Here is a 7,500-nt window from a genome sequence, read left to right as displayed (position 1 = left end):
GTAAAAACACAGCAAGACATATGCATAATGAGGAAAGGAGAGATAAGAGTCGAGTGAGCATGGGTGGAGGGGGCATGAAATTAAGCTACCCCAAGGGGCAAAGAATACTGTAGTGATGGGAGAAAAGTCAGAAAGAGGAGACAGCATATCTGAGGTGGAGGTAGAGTGTGTTACGGTGGATAAATTCAGTTATTTTATGTCTGGCAAAAAACAAAAATGTAGAATTCTACTCTTCATCTCTGTATCAATAACCATAAGACAACCTCTACATGGTCGTTTGGCTTACTAGAAACAGCAACCAATTTCCTCTTAAATCTTTCCCTGTGGCTGTGTGGAAAGAAGCTTGCTTCCTAACCACGTGGTTCAGGGTTCAGTCCCACTATGTGGCACCTTGGACAAGTGTCTTCTACTATAGCCTCAGGCCAACCAAAGCCTTGTGAGTGGATTCAGTAGATGGAAACTGAAAGAAGCCCATCATATATATGTAAAATATATATATATATATATATATATATATATTTATGTGTGTGTGTCTTTGCGTATGTGTTTGTCTCCCCACCCCATCATTTGACAGTCAGTGATGATGTGTTTATGTCCCCATAGCTAAGTGGTTCAGCAAAAGAAATCAATGGAATAAGTACCAGGCTTAATGGCAATAAGTACTGGGGTTGATACATTAGACAAAAAATTCTCCAATGCAATGCCCCAGCATGGCCACTGTCAAATGACTGAAACAAGTAAACAATAAAAAAAAAAAAATACCATCTTAAATTGAATGTATTGGTTATTCTAGTTAAGATTACAGCATTCCAGTAATAAACAAGATAGGATGGTCATGGTTTTAGTGTCTTTGATCATAAATATGTTCTGTTAGGTAAAAAATAACAATGACGATAATGACATTGCTAAATATGAGAAATAAACATGGAAAGGTCTTCTTATCTCTGTAATGAACAAACAAATTTGTAATGGATTTGTTCATTATTTGTAATGAACAAATAAAAATAAAGATGTTTTTTTTTATTTATAACAGTTCTAAAACAAAATCTTTTGTTCTTGTAGTTGATATACAATAATAATAATAATAGTGATGAGGGTCACTCACATTGATTTCAACGAATGAGTGTTTGAAGGAAAGGAGTTTGATAAATAATAATAATAATAATAATAATAATAATAATAATAATAATAATAATAATTACGGTTTCAAATTTTGCCACATGGGCCGCCATTTTGCGGGTGGGAGGGGCCGAGTCAGTAACATGGACACCAGTGTTGTCTCTGGTACTTAATTTATCGACCCCGAAAGGATGAAATGCAAAGTTGACCTCAGCAGAATTTGAACTCAGAACACAGTGATGGCCGAAATACTGCTAAGCACTTTCTCCAGCATGCTAACGGTTCTGCCAGCACACCACCTTACAAAAATAACAACAACAACAACAACAACAATAACAATAACAATAACAATAATAATAATAATAATAATAATAATAATAATAATTGTATAAGTTGTTCAATAAAGGCAAAACAAGAATTTTATTTTTGTGTGAATTTGTTTAAAATGTTTTCCACAACACTTGTTAATTATGAAAATAATTTTTTTACAAAAACAAAACTGAAGTAAACAAACAAACTCAAGTTGACTATGCAGTGCTGATGAGGTTCAATGAGATAGAAATATGACTGTTGCTGACATTATTCCTGATAACAAAGATCAGATTTTCCATTATTCTTTTTAAAAAAATTACTTGTAAATTTCTTGAAATTTATCTCCCCTTTTCTCAGTGACTCTTTTGGGCTTTTCAGCTTGCTTTTTTTTCAGCTTTTTTTTTTTTTTTCTAAGAAGAAAATTTTTATTTATTGGGAATACATCATTGAATGGCTAACATCTATGTGATTTATCAATATAAGAATGCTTATAAAAATATTACACCGTGTTTAAGTAAAATTTAGAGTTGTCTCCCCTGATTGATGAGAACAGTCCTGTTCTCATTACCGAGGATGTAATGCCAACCACTCCAAGAGTGTAGTGGGTGCCTTTTATGTGCCACTCGCATTGGTGTCTTTTACATGTCACCATCATGGATGCCGTTTATGTGTCTGGCACAGGTGTCTTTTACGCGTCACTACGTTGACGACTACAATTTCACTTGGCTTGATGTGTCTTCTCAAGCATAGCAAATCGCCAGAGGTCTCGATCACTTGTCGTCACCTCCACTCACCTTGCTTAACCCATTAGCATTTAAACCGGCCACATCTAACCTAAATATTCTACCTGTTTTATGTTCATATTCTCAAATTCTGGCCTTTTACATCTACTCTGTGGAGGCGCAATGGCCCAGTGGTTAGGGTAGTGGACTCGCGGTTTTGATTCCCAGACCGGCTGTTGTGAGTGCTTATTCAGCGAAAACACCTAAAGCTCCACGAGGCTCCGGCAGGAGATGGTGGCGAACCTTGCTGTACTCTTCCACCACAACTTTCTCTCACTCTTTCTTTCTGTTTCTGTTGTGCCTGTAATTCAAAGGGTCAGCCTTGCCACACTGTATCACGCTGAATATCCCTGAGAACTACATTAAGGGTACATGTGTCTGTGGAGTGCTCAGCCACTCGCACGTTAATTTCACGAGCAGGCTGTTCTGTTGATTGGATCAACTGGAACCCTCGACGTCGTAAGCGACAGAGTGCCAACAACAACATCTACTCTACAATAATTCTAAAAATATACAATCACATCATTGAAATCTCTAAGTTACAAGATAATGTATGATTAATTCAAAACAATGTGAAGTATTGAATTTGACAGAGTAATCTGAATGCTAAAGGGTTAACTTGCTTAACTCTTACAAATGAATAAATTAACTAAACCATCTTCCATCTAACCACTGCAAACAAAACAAAGATTAACAAACAAAACAAGGATTAGAAGCAAAACACTTGACTTACGCTATCTCCTACCCTAGGAGGAAATAAAATGGTTTTAGGCAGTATCCCACCTCTTCAGATATATGAAAAAAGGATATTTGATTCAAACATTTCAGAATACTGCTAATAAAGAAACAAACTAAAAGGGTTGTAGTTGTTTTAATAACCTTTCTACTGAAGGCACAAGGCTTGCAATCTAGTGCAGAGGGGACTAGTCAATTACATCGACCTCAGTATTTCACTGGTACTTAATTTATTGACCCACGAGAGGATGAAAGGCAAAAGTGACCTTGGCGGAATTTGAACTCAGAACGTAGCAATGGGCAAAATACTGCTAAGCATTTTGTCCAGTGTACTAATGATTCTGCCAGCTCGCTGCCCTTGCAGTTGTTTCAATAACAATAATAATTTTAAAAATTACTAATACAGACTTTACTCTGTAACAATAGAGTTTCTCTTCAGAAAACAATTTAGGTAACCTTTGTTTGTTAATGAAGGCCAAGACATTGGTGTAAAGCATGCTTTATTGTATGTTGACTGCAAATTGGCAGGGCTTGAAAGAATAATGGAAAATTTGGTTTATATATGTAGAAGTTATATCAGATTTTCCTTCCTTCAGTTTGTTTCCTTGATATGCAAGATCTTCACATAAATCTATGCATCTTCTGGAAGTTGCTCACTAAGCTTTTCCACCAGAAACAAATTACCAGTTGTTGATATTGAAGTTAGCTTATTTCAGTTCAAGCTTAAATTGGTCCTTGAAACAGTAGCAAGAAAGTCTTTGAGTTTTTATTTATTAATTTATTTTCCTTGACATCATTTCCCATAAAATGCCAAACATGAAGTCGTTCTTTCTTTAATTTTTTTTACTTATTTCAGTCATTGAACTGTGACCATGCTAAAACATTGTCTTCAATGGACTTGAAGTTGATATTCTTTTATACAGTGATGGCTTGAAGACATTCATTATACAGTGATTTTAGTTGGTTGTAAATATTTCTCCTGTGGATTCTAGTTAATATAACGCTTATAATTCAGTATTGATGATAAAATATAAAGAGGGAGAAAGAGAGTGGGGGAGCTCAGTTATTTTGAATTTCATTTTAAACTGATATCTGTTTGAAAAAAGAAATAAATATAAATCTACAGAAAATTATATATAAAATGTTGTAATAGCAATCAAAGTGTTAATTTTAAATACAATACAGTTTCAAGTAACATCAAAAATTCTGACAAACATTACACAGTAACAGGGTGGTATATTCATAATACAATTGTGAATTGGGCAGGTTTACCATACGTTAATGGCTAGGAGAAATTTTTTATTCAGGAATGACCTGGATAATTGCTATTATACAGGGATGAGTTAGAGAGGTTCAATACTTGGTTGTGACTAGGTAAGCTTCATTGTACAGTGACAGCATGGATAGGTTCATTATACATTAATAGTTCAATGAGATTCATTGTACTGTGAGGTTGATTAATTCTATTGTGATGACTGGGAGAGATTTATTGCAGAGTGGTGGCTAGGAGAGGTTCATTATATGGTGGTAACTATGGCACAGTGCTAAGTGATGAAAAGACAAGCTCCATTATACAGTGACAACATATTAGACTCATCTTATAGGGAAGGACAACTAGGATATATATTGTACAGAGATGACTTGGTCAGCTTCGTTACAAGGTAAAAGTTGACTAGAGCATCAGATGGTGATGACTAGAACATATATTGTGCAGTGAGGACAAGGTCAGTTTCATTGTGCAGAAATGACAGGGTCAGTTTTATTGTGCAAAGTAGGGCAGGGCAGGTTCATCATACAATGATGGCTGGGACGGTTCATATCACATAAATAGCAACATAGGGTTCTGATTACCTTGGGTGATTAACCAGATTTCTACACAGAAACATGTGTCAGATATATTATACAGTAGGGTTAAGCCAGGTTCATAATACACTGATTGTTAAAAATGGATTTATTATCCAGTGTTGGCTAAATCATGCAGACTGGCAGTTTAACTACAGGTGATGCTTTATACATCAGTGATATTTCGTTGGTGGGAAGTCTAGATCCAGATTTTAGTAATCACAGTGTTTGCTAAAATAATTATGTATGTGTGTGTGGTCTGGTGGCAAGTCACTGGCCTTCATCATTTACTCCTATACTATGGCATTAAGCAGGTATAAAGTGCAACAACAAAGAATATACAACTGAAGAACTATACACAGTTAATATGAGCTAGTTACAACAGAAGTTTTACAAAGCTTTGAAAGAGTAAAAGTATTACTTGTGTGTATGTTTGATAGAATAATTATTAAAACGTTACATTAATGATTAATTTTGCTGTTTGTATTTCCGGATATGTTACAGCAGTACTGCGATTGATAATTCAAGTTTCTTATAGTTTATGACAGACTGGGATGATTATACAGTGATGGTCAGACCAGCTTCATGTTATAGTGATGATTTGGCTATGTTTATTATAAAGTGAGGGCTTCGTCAAGTTCATCATAAATTGATTGTGAAGTCATTAAATGGAGACCAGCTCAGAGAAATATCATCAACTGTGACAAGTAGCTTAAGTGAACGTGGTGTTATACAGCTCAGTGATATTTTACTGGTGTTAAGACTAGCTCTGTACTTCAATAATCACACCAGTTGCTTAAAAAAAACTAAGTGTGTAGTCAGATGATAAGATATCAGCTTTCATAATATATTATTATATTATGCTTTCGAGCCAGGATAAATTGATACAGCACAAGATACATAATTAATGAAGTGCACGTAATGCTTTTCAGTGTTTATCATATGGTATTGTGACTTTTCAGCATAATTTTACTACATATCAAATTTCTTATATAAAAATGGGTTTACCAGGATTTTTATACAGGGTGTCCACAAAGTTTGGGTACATGGAGTAAATAAAATCATAACATAGACAATTAAATATAAGAAATAATAATTTCTTTAAGTATGTGTTAATCCTATGTACCCAGACTTTGTGAACACCCTGTATAATGACGATTAGGTCAGTTTCATTATGCATTAATGGCTAGATTAAGTTTATTGTAGAATTGATAGATGCAGGCATGGCTGCATGGTTAAGAAATTTGCTTTCCCAACCACATGGTTCTGGGTTCAATGCTACTGTGAGATACCTTGGGCAAGTATCTACTGCTATAACCCAACCAAAGTTTTGTGAATGGATATGGTAAATGAAAACTGAATTCCATTATATGTATGTGTATTTGCATGCATGCATGCATGTGTGTGTATGTGGTGGGGTGACTATGAATACGTGTGTGGTTTTGTCTCCTTATCTTGATACCATGTGATAGTTGTAAATGAGTGTCACTGTCATGCAAGCAGTGTCATTCATTTCCAATATTCTATGAGAATATGTCTGGCTATGGAGAAATATTACCTTGATTAGAAACAGATGGGGGTTAGCAACAGGAAGAGGCATCCAGTTGTAAAAAAAATTTGCTTCAGCAGACTTTGTCCGACCCATGCAAGCATGAAAAAGAGGTCAGTGAAAGTGATGATGATGGTGGTGGTGGTGGTGGTTGGGGGGGGGGGGGATTTTCATTTGACATGGTTACATCAGGCTCATTGGATAGAGATAGTTAGGTCACATTTTTCATGCAGTGATGTATCAGAGGGATTCATTATAAAGTGATGACTAATTAACTTTATTAAACATTGATGGCTTAGTTGGATCGTTTATAAATGATGACTAGGTGAGCTTTTTTTTTATGCATTTATGACTAGCATAAGTTTATCATTAAGTGATGGTTAGATCAGGTTCATTATAAAATAAAAGCTAGGACGGTTCATTTTCAAGTTGTGGCTTCACAAATTGCTATGTATATCATTTTAATTATTTAATGATGGTTAAGTTCATTTTGTTATAAATTCATAACGAGGTCAATAACTGTGACTAAGATCAGTTTCACTGGGAGAGTTTAAAATGATGGCTTGGAGAAATGAATAGGATATACATTATATAGTGATGGCTCAGAGAGATTTAATTTGTACTGATAAGTCAGAGAACTTCATTCTACAGTGACGGCAAGGATGGATTCTTTTTATACAGTGATTGTTAGCAAAGGTTCATTATTGAATCATATAAAGGAGAGATTCATTATGCAGTAACAGTATACTCAGGTTCATAAAATACTGATCACAATGTAGATTAATGGCTAAGAGAGTTCCATTATACAGTGTTAAGAGAGAGAGATAATTGTATAATAAGCAGGAGAGGTTTGTTTTATTGTAATGATTGGGAGCAATTTGTTATACAACAATAAATGGTTCATTTTCATTATAGAGTGATCACTAGAAGAACTTCATTATGTAGTAATTAGTAACACTGCTTTATTATAAGGTCACAGCAAGGAAAGATCCATAATGTTGTGATGTATCTGATATAAATGTTACACAATGATTCCTAGGATGGATTCAATTTTCAGCTGTGGTTAGAAAAGATTGATTATAAAGTGAAGGTTGAGTATAAATAATGTTCAGAGGATTAAGTTAGTTTCATTAAACAATATTAGTAGGTTAGAATTATTAT

General features: G+C 34.7%; 1 long non-coding RNA gene across 1 annotated transcript in view; it reads right to left on the bottom strand.

Annotated features, from left to right (window-relative positions):
- The window catches only part of LOC149135981 (uncharacterized), a 15,317-nt gene that overhangs the window by 4,484 nt on the left and 3,333 nt on the right, over positions 1 to 7,500 (bottom strand). Inside the window, exon 1 of the long non-coding RNA XR_016241410.1 lies at positions 1,203 to 7,500. This exon is cut by the window's right edge and continues 3,333 nt beyond it. This is a non-coding gene — a long non-coding RNA (uncharacterized LOC149135981). The remainder of the gene's footprint in view (positions 1 to 1,202) is intronic.

The sequence above is a fragment of the Octopus bimaculoides genome, chromosome 4 (assembly GCF_046866305.1).
Source record: "Octopus bimaculoides isolate indiv1 chromosome 4, ASM4686630v1, whole genome shotgun sequence".
Classification (NCBI taxonomy): Eukaryota; Metazoa; Mollusca; class Cephalopoda; order Octopoda; family Octopodidae; genus Octopus; species Octopus bimaculoides.
This window is presented reverse-complemented; position numbering and strand designations above follow the sequence as displayed.